This window comes from Lolium rigidum, chromosome 1 (genome assembly GCF_022539505.1).
Source record: "Lolium rigidum isolate FL_2022 chromosome 1, APGP_CSIRO_Lrig_0.1, whole genome shotgun sequence".
In the NCBI taxonomy this organism is placed as follows: Eukaryota; Viridiplantae; Streptophyta; class Magnoliopsida; order Poales; family Poaceae; genus Lolium; species Lolium rigidum.
In genome coordinates this window covers 358,895,054-358,904,492 of record NC_061508.1, presented here as the reverse complement: position 1 = coordinate 358,904,492, position 9,439 = coordinate 358,895,054, and the positions used below count along the sequence as shown (strand labels likewise).

Sequence of the window (9,439 nt, the reverse complement as noted above, 5' to 3'; positions counted from 1 at the left end):
CCCTTCCTGGGTGACCTCGGAACTGTAGCTATGGCGAAAAAAAAGCCTAAACCGACCACCGGCCCAGTAAGCACGATTCGGCCTGTATTTCCGTTTGGGCTGACTTAAAAGTTTCATTAGTTAGGTGGCATTTTAGATTCCCTAAGGCTTTCTCGCTGTAGAGTTTTTTTTCTGCTCTATTTCGTTGACAGTGGCGTAAGGAGCTTCTTCTCCACTAGTGTGGGGGTTGGTATGGCGGTGCTGATAGAAATGGAGGTATACGCCGTTACGGCGGAAGGAGAGGTGATATGCGTTGCCGTGGATGCCATGGCGGCGGCAATTTTTGCTGGTACCGGAGCTGTTAGTGTGGGCTGCGGGTGCTGCGTTGGCAAGAGCGGGAGGTGGTGTTCCGGCTGTGGCGGTGGAGGTGGACCGATGCGGTGCGATCTGCGTACATGGTGCTATCTGTGATCATTGATTTCACAGACAGGTCCCTTATTTGGGCAGAGCGGATGCGGTGGGGAGCAGTTGTGCGGGGAGCAGTAGCAAGTAAATTCAGTCGATTTGCTGATAATCGGTACGTTTTTCTTTACTGATTTGCTAGAAGTAAACAATCCCTATTTGGATGCATATTTTATTATTTTTAGTGTGTTTCAGTTGTTAAATAACTAAATTCGTGTCAATCTGAACCTAACTGCCAGTTAGTTTAGCTCTCTGAAGACTGCACTCAGTATGTGTGTAGTGTAAAATTCGAGCACAAAAAACTATAGGTTGGTATGCAAGTGAACGATCTTTCTATCGAAAAAAATTCAAGTGAACCATATACTATAAGTAGTCTGAGTACCGGAAGCCTGCAGTCAGCAGGTGCCGAAACCTCAAATTGATTGTTTGAATGTCCGAAATCTTGAGCTGTAGAAGGGGCAAATGGCAAAGTAAATTTACTTGTAGACACGTTGTATTCAGCTGCAGAAATCTCGAGATTTGTTTGTTTAGTTGAAGATTCAATTTGCATAATGGATTTCTGCAGCTGAATCTATGAATTGAGAGTTCTACACTTTTGATTCAGTTGCTTGAGATTTCCACTGTTTGGTGAAGTTAGAGAAAGGAAAAAAAGAAAGCATATTATCTGAATATCAATTGCTGAACAGCTTACAATCAAATTGATAGTGTAATTTTAGGAGAAACCAATTTTGTGATATTAATCATTATCAACTAACTGCCAGAGATAAATTTAAATTTCTATATTGGTTGACTAAAGAAACAGAAAGCACGTACAGTGTACACAGGTTACATTAGTTTGTGTAAGATAACACATTCCTAACTTCCAATTATCATCCTTCTGTCATACACTATGCATGGCAAGAGTGACAGCGCATGCATTCCCAGCGTTTCTGGCCCTGATAATCCGGTCCCCTTTTGCCATCTCTACTACTACTTACCCCCTGGCTTTGAGCCTGTGACCTACTTTGGGCCTGGCTCCCAGGTGATGGACGGAGGCGGGCACCAGCCCGAGCTGCTTGGCGCTGTCCTCGCCGCACCTGTTCCGGCCTCCGTCGACGTCGTCATCGACAAGTTCCAGCACCTCGAGGTCGACGCCGCCACCACCTTCATGGCGCATGTCTTCAGAATGCTGCCTGCCTCGCTCATGGGACCCCAGCCGTCCCTCCTGCCGCCGCCGGTGACCGCGCCTGCCCCACCACCGCAGCAGCGCCGCTCCAGCGCCCGCCTCGCCAAGGCGCGCAAGAGCGGCCTCACCCAAGAGCAGCAGGCCCAGGCTAGGCTCGCCAAGCAGCTGAAGTTCATCGACAACACCGCTGACTTCACGCCGGCAGTTCGCGCCGCCTACGTTGATCGCTTCAAGGCGCCGCTCGGCAAGGAGTTCTCGGCCAAGCTAGGTCGGGCGTCTGGGGTCTCCGCGCTGGGTCTCATCGACCTGCCGGACGACCAGCTGCTCGAGCTCGCCGGCGGCGAGATCGTGGCGTGAGCGCCCGTGCGCCTCCTAGTTGGGTCCTGCTAGGTTTCCATGATATGTTACCTTAGCTGTGTGTGTTGCCACCTCGGTTGCGGTTTGTGGTGTGGTCGTCGGTGCCTTGGCCGGGCGCCTGTAACGTCTCCGGCACGTCTGTTTGTTCTTCAAAGTGAGCCGCCCGCTGTTCGTGCACGCTCGGTTGATGTGGGCCTATCCGAGTTTCCCGATGAATAGTGTTTTCTCCCTTTTCAACTGGAATGGCCGTGGGCTCAACGATAGGGCGCGGCAGATTGGCCTCCGCGCTTTGCTCGATCAGACAGCTGCACTATCGCTTGCATCCAGGAGATCAAGCTGCAGCTTGTCCCTGACTCCATGCTGGCGGATATTGCCGGGCTGCCGTTGGACGGGCACGCCGTTCTTCCGGCGACCGGCACGCGCGGCGGCGTTCTGCTGCTTTGGTCTACCGACCGGTATGAGGTCGACCAGATCGCCATCTCCGCTTCTGCCATCACCGCGTGCATCCAACCGCGTGACGGGGGCGTGGCCTGGACCCTTACCACGGTGTACGGATGATGCGGCTAAGCCTGAGTTCCTGCGTGAGCTGCTACGCATTTGGAACGCGGTGGTTGGGCCCTGGCTCGCCATCGGAGATTTCAACCTCATCTACGAGGCCCGCGACAAGAGCAACGCCAACCTTAACAGGCGGCTCATGTCCCTTTTCCGCGACGCCATCAACGCCTGTGAGTTCAAAGAGCTCAAGCTCCTTGGTCGCCGGTTTACCTGGAGCAACGAGCAGGCCGTGCCCACCTTAGTTCGGCTAGACCGGGCTTTTTGCAATCCGGACTGGGATGTGCTCTTCAACCTAGCGCGTCTGCAACCTCTGGCCACGGGCATGTCCGACCACTGCCCCATCGTGCTCACCTGCGACTCCTTGCTCATGCGGCCTCCTCGCTTCCGTTTCGAGGCGTACTGGCCCCATGTCGCCGGTTTCTCTGACGTGGTTGCACAATCCTGGAACGCACCCTGCCCGCCCCTGGATGCGCTGGCAAGGGTGGACTTCAAGTTGCACCGCACGGCCGTGCGCTGCGGCTTTGGCAGAAAAACTTTATCGGCGACACCAAAGCGCAACTCCTTATGGCCCAGGATACGATCCTGCAGCTGGACATTGCGCAAGAATCCCGCGCCCTCGAGGCCGATGAGCTCGAGCTGCGCCGCGCGCTCAAGTCTAGGGTGCTCGGCCTGGTGGTTGTCGAGCGCATCCGCATCAAGCAGCGGGAACGGGTCAGTTGGATGCGCGCCGGTGATGCGAACACGAAGTTCTTCCACGTCAAGGCTTCAGCGCGGCGCCGCAAAAACTTCATTGCCACCATTGCGGGCGAGGGCGTGATTGCGACGGAGCATCAGCACAAGGCTAAGCTGATCAAGGATTTCTTCGATGGCTTGCTCGGGTCAGCCCCTTCCCCCTCGGCCACGATCGACTGGCAGGCCCTCCACATGCCGCAGCTCGATCTTAGCGAGTTGGACGCGCCGTTTTCGGCTGATGAGGTGAGGCAGGCCATTGCCGATCTCCCCGCCGACCGTGCCCCGGGCCCGGATGGCTTCTCGGGGGTTTCTTCAAGGCGGCGGCCAGTATCATCCTACCGGACCTGCTGCTTGCCTTTGGGCAGCTACACGCCTTGAACCGCAATGGGCTGGCCCGAATCAACGTCGCGCACCTCATCCTCATCCCCAAGTCTGACGGTGCAACCACGGCACGGGATTACCGCCCGATTAGCCTCATTCATGGGGTCATCAAGATTTTCATGAAGATGCTTGCGACTAGGCTTGGCCGGCGCATCGCTGAGCTCATCGCGCCGGGGCAGAGCGCGTTCATTCGCGGTAGGTCCATACAAGATAACTTCTTGTACGTTCAGAACTTGGTGAGGCACTTCCACCGCCGCAAGACGGCGGCCATTCTCCTCAAGCTCGACGTGGAGAAGGCCTTTGACACGGTCTCTTGGCCGTATCTACTCGACGCTCTGCGGGCCCGTGGCTTCAGCCCTAGATGGTGCAACTGGATCTCCATCATCCTATCCTCGTCGAGCTCGAGGGTGCTTCTTAATGGCATCGAGGGTGAGCCGATCCTTCATCACCGCGGCCTACGACAAGGCGATCCCCTCTCTCCGCTCCTCTTTATCCTCGCCATGGAGCCCCTGCAGAGGATCCTTGCCCTTGCCACGGAACGCGGCATGCTTTCGCCTCTCAAGGGAAGGGTCGCCACTCTTCGCTCGTCGCTCTACGCGGACGACGCCACGATCTTCCTTAATCCGCTGGCTGCGGATGTTAGGCTCATCAAGGCGATTCTTGAGCGATTTGGGCTCGCCTCCGGGTTGCGAATCAACTTCGGGAAGAGCGTTGCTTACCCTATCCGTTGCGGTGGCTTTGACGTCGCCCCCGTGCTCGCCCCGCTTGGTGTGCCCATTGCCGCCCTGCCATGCAAGTACCTCGGTCTTCCACTCGGGATGCGGCAGCTCAGGAGGGTTGATTGGCAGGCGCTTATCGATAAAATCGCTAGCCGCCTCGCCACCTGGAAGGGGAAGATGATGTCCACGGCCGGGCGCCTCGCGCTACTCAACGCCGTCCTCTCCTCCATCCCGGTGTATTGGCTATCGGTGCACAAGTTACCGGTCTGGGTGCGGAAGAAGATTGACTCCATCCGCCGCGCTTGGCTCTGGCATGGGGAGGTGACCTGCAACGGCGGCCACTGCAAGGTTGCTTGGGGCAAGATCTGTCGGCCACGTGATCTTGGCGGCCTGGGCATTCTTGACTTGGACCGGTTCAGCACGGCACTACGGCTTCGATGGCTGTGGCATGAACGCTGCAGCCGCGACAAGCCATGGGTCGCCATGCCCGTTCCGTGCTCCATCGAGGATCAGGAGCTGTTCGCGGTCGCCACTCATGCTTCCATTGGTGACGGGAAGGTCGCCTCCTTTTGGAAGGACAGCTGGGTCGACGGCCGAGCCCCCTTCCTCATCGCGCCAAGGCTCTTCAAAGCCTCCCGCTGCAAATGTCGGTCGGTGGCGGCGGTCCTACACGGCGACAAGTGGATCCTTGACCTCCGAGGGCGTGTCACGGCCGACTCCCTGTCGGAATTCGTGGACCTTTGGGACCGAGTGCGCCGGGTTAATTTGGTGCAGGGCACCTCTAACTCCTTCGTCTGGCGTTTCTCTACTGACGGAGTGTACTCCTCCAAGTCGGCGTACCGACTGCAGTTTTGTGGCGCCATTTCATCCAACTTCGTCAAGCTCATTTGGGATGTGACGGCTGCGCCCAAGTGCCGCTTCTTCGGGTGGTTGTTCGCGCAAAACAGGCTGCTCACGCCTGACCGCCTCATGGCGCGCCGGTGGCCAAACTCCTACTTCTGCCCCTTGTGTCGGCGGAGCCTCAAGACGGCCATCCATCTGCTTGTGGAGTGCCCGTGGGCGCGGCGAGTCTGGGCTGCTGTGGCGGACGCTCACCGCCTCCCCGCCCTCTCTCCGCTCACTTGGGGCATGCCCTCGGCCACGCTCGAGTGCCACTACCGCCGCGATCACTGCGCGACCGCAAGCGCACAAGATCAGTCCTGCTGTTGGTGCTATGGGTGCTTTGGAAGGAGAGGAACCGACGTATCTTCGATAGCAAGGATAGGCCGGTTTCTGTCGTCGTAGCTGAGGTCGCCATGAGTAATCTAGGGGAGGAAGATGGTGAGAATCCCCTATACGGGGGCATACATTGGGGACGGAGGTGACCGTCGCGAGAGCAGCGGCGCATCAGGTTCCTGGTCAGCATGCCCTCTGCTCGTTGCTTCCTCTTCTATTTAAACTAAATGCATCAACTGACTTTAGCTCACGAGGTCTTGTATTCAGCTTCTGAACCGAGTAATTACCACCACCAGCTGCAAATAAGTTTGGCTAAGTGCCTGAACACGTCCTTGGACCTGCAATTGCCGCTATGTGGTTAGCGATGAGAATATGTATTTCAGTACAAATGCCCAAAGAAAATAGATTCTGACAGATTACCGTAGCAGTACTTAAACCTATGACCAAAAGAAAAGTAAAAGCATGGTTTGTTCTTAAAAAAAGAAGCAGTAAACAAATCCTAAATTAGTCATCGGAAAGCAAGCAAATTCGAAGAATTAGATACTAAGAAGAAAATAGCACATCGATTATTTCTTTAACTTTTTGTACGAAAACATGCTTCAATAATGCTATGTGCCTGAAACTCTGTCTGTAGAACCATTGTTAGAGAAAGCAAGACATAACTGAGAGTGTGGAATACATATATGGGGACTAAAAGCTTAAAGCACCTAACACTGCAGGTTCATAGACCAAGAGAACAGCACGGTTTCACACAAAACCTGTAGCAAGAATATTTATGAAGGAAAGAGATATGCATAGGACACTTACCAATTCAAGCATATATGCTGGTGAGAAACAGATTTATTCTACTACCTCCGTCCCAAGGAATAAGGCGCACGCGTATTCCAAGGCGAAGTTTGACCATAAAAATTGAGCAAAAAAATATTATTTATATTATATGTAATTAGTATCGTTGGATTCGTATTGAAAAACACTTTCTAATGGTGATAATTTTATACAAATGATCTTTATATATTTGAAGTAATTTTTAGTCAAATGAAAAGCACGTAAAACGAGGGCGCCTTATTCCTTGAATCGGAGGTAGTATTTTTTTAGCCAATCCAACCTTTTGTATTCAAACATATTTATCTTACCGAATAATCATATTGATGCTGAACTTTCTAAATCAGGCCATTTCATGTGTCCATCAAAAGTCAGCAGACTGTGGCACATCAGACATTTGAGTCAAGCAGTAGACTGTGGCAACATTCTGTAATTCACACTGTAAGGTTATATCTAAAATCCGTATACGGAATAGAGAGGCTTTAAGTTAAGGCTGCTCTTTAGTGCTCATTCGGCACAACAGTTTTGTTGTGTCTTGTCTTATTTTATGATTTACTTAAGAAAATACAGCAATAAAAAGGAGAGCTTTGAAGTTCCACCTTTTTACTAAATCTCACCATTTTAGGATTTTTTGTTTGGAAATCAAACATAATCACACCATTGTTGATCTTTCTGATTTTTATCAGGTCAAATGTAAAGAAAAACAAAGAATAGTTTGTGTCACCAATCTAAAAGCTTATCAATTCTATCAGCAAAAATAGGAAAAACTGTGGCAACTAATCAACGAAACAGAAGTTTAATTTATCTCCTTGAGCACTGCAACAATTTGCAGAAAGTAACAAAATTCATATCCCTAGATTTCTTGGATAATCTAAAAATATTTACCACTGATCGCTTTCATGTTTCCACAAAAGCAGTAGATGAAACTACAATTAAACAATGTGCAGATGTATTATCGTAAACTGCAAAAAGCTAAAGTTAGAGCTAGTTGCAAGAAAAATATTGGCTTGTTTAGAAATGTATTTACATAGTAGAAGTCATATGTCATATCCATTATTCAGCAGTGTATAAATTCATTGTTCCGGTGATATCATGCTAAATACAACTTTCAAGAGTTATCCTTCGTTTGATAAAGCTCTATATTGAACAATAAAAACCAAGGACACCCATCATTTAGAGTTCAGACATGTTACACCAACCATACATGTCATAGCTTCAGCCTGCACCACCAAAAAAGTGAAAACTATATTATTTCACTAAAAGAGCAACTCCATGTTGCCTTCAATCTTTCAAAAGACCTAACAGCACATCAATCAGGAAGAAGAGTACACAACCTGAAAATATTGAAGTGAAATGTAGGCATGGTTTAACTTCAAAAAAAAAAAAATGTAGGCATGGTTTCAACATACAAAAAACAGAGAATGACAACAGCTGCAATGTACATGTATAACCTAGAAAAAGGTATTGCAGATTCAATTCTTTGTGAACTACACTGTGAAGGGGAAACTAAGAAAAAACACTTAGGATTCACTTTGGGGGATTTAGGGTATAAAGACAATTAGGATTCTTGTGGCTTTTCCATGGACATGGGTTGAAAGAGAACCAATACTGACAGAGGATATTATAGATGTAAGAACCCCGCATGTACACATTAACATTATCAGGCAAACCTAGATATATTATAGTTCACCAACATGGTATAGAGCAGTTAGACATATTAGCTTGAATTTTCAAAATCAAGTGCTACATCATAATACCGCATGTACACATTAACATTATCAGGCAAACCTAGATATATTATAGTTCACCAACATGGTATAGAGCAGTTAGACATATTAGCTTGAATTTCCAAAATCAAGTGCTACATCATAATATAACTAAAAAATGTAATGCTGGCGTGAGAAAGCCACGACATGATATGTCCTGTGGAAAGTGCGAACATGCCATGCCCCTTAAACCTGGAAGGATCGTACCTTTAGAATCTATAGTAGGCAGTGGACATATAGAATCCTATTTGCAGATGCTCCCTAGTGCATAAGAAAAAATTACCATGTACCGCTGTGTCAGCGAATGGAGGCCACCAGTGGGAGTTTCTCCTAATTGGCGTAGACAGTAACCTCCAGGGAGCAAGAACGACTACTGGTACGACGACCCAACCGTCAGCCACACCCACGCAAACATCCTGGCAGGTCCTCCTTGGCTCATACAGTTGCTAAAATTTGCAAGTATCAAATCAAATTATCTGTCACAATTAATTTCAAAAATAACCTGTTGTTCTATAAGCAATTATAGCTTCTATGACTAAATAAGATTGTCTTTTTTAGTTTGCTTGCATGGACAACCTTACATCTAGCGAATCCAACACCGATATGATTCCTCACGTCTTCCTCCCTTTTTGTCATTAACTACAACACCTGTAAAGTGGGGAGAGAGGTTGAACAGGAGTAGGAGAAATCAGAGACTTCGGAGATTAATGTCATGGGTGATAATTCATACCTACGCCTGTAACCAATTTAAGTTTTGTGGAATAGATTCCTCTAGCCTGTAGCCAAACCGGACAAACGAATCTGTGAAGGAAACAAAACATTAGTTAGAACAATCTTTGAAGACAACAGAATTAATCCATCCTAGATATAATCTAGTTTGTTCCAAGATTTAGGTGCATGATAGTCCAATGAGTAGGCAACCCAAAATACCTGGCCGATGGAAAGAGCTTCTCTGGAACGCCGATGGTACAATCTTCTGTGCCACCCCCTATGACCTAGGCAATGGCTGCAGGGAGGAAAACCACGGTAAGCTGGGAACATGGTGGTGCAACTACATGCATGCCGAGCCTCCGGCGCTACAGTGGTGGCGCCATCATCAGTGACACCTCCACGTTTGGAGGAATCTGACAGGGGAGTGGGGGTGGGGCTAGGCAAAGAAGCGCCGATGGCGGGGCAGCGGGTGCCCCGCGGGGATGCAAGACCTCCATCCGGGTGCTCCTCTCCCCATGGCGGCACCGACCTAAAGGAAGCGAACACCGACTGCGACATCCCCGTGGGGAGGGAGG

At 49.9% G+C, this 9,439-nt stretch overlaps 1 long non-coding RNA gene across 3 annotated transcripts; it reads right to left on the bottom strand.

The window, feature by feature from the left end:
- Positions 1-5,670: 5,670 nt before the first annotated feature.
- LOC124684704 lies at positions 5,671-9,237 on the bottom strand. 3 transcript variants are annotated; one of them, XR_006997121.1, is made up of 6 exons: positions 9,084-9,237; positions 8,884-8,954; positions 8,730-8,801; positions 8,437-8,599; positions 6,699-7,721; positions 5,671-5,903 (listed from the first exon to the last, which is right to left on the bottom strand). It is a non-coding gene; the product is annotated as an uncharacterized LOC124684704 (long non-coding RNA). The 3 variants fall into 3 exon arrangements; XR_006997120.1 differs by having other exon boundaries at positions 6,699-7,607; XR_006997122.1 differs by having other exon boundaries at positions 6,699-7,607; positions 8,735-8,801.
- Between the last annotated feature and the right edge of the window lie 202 nt (positions 9,238-9,439).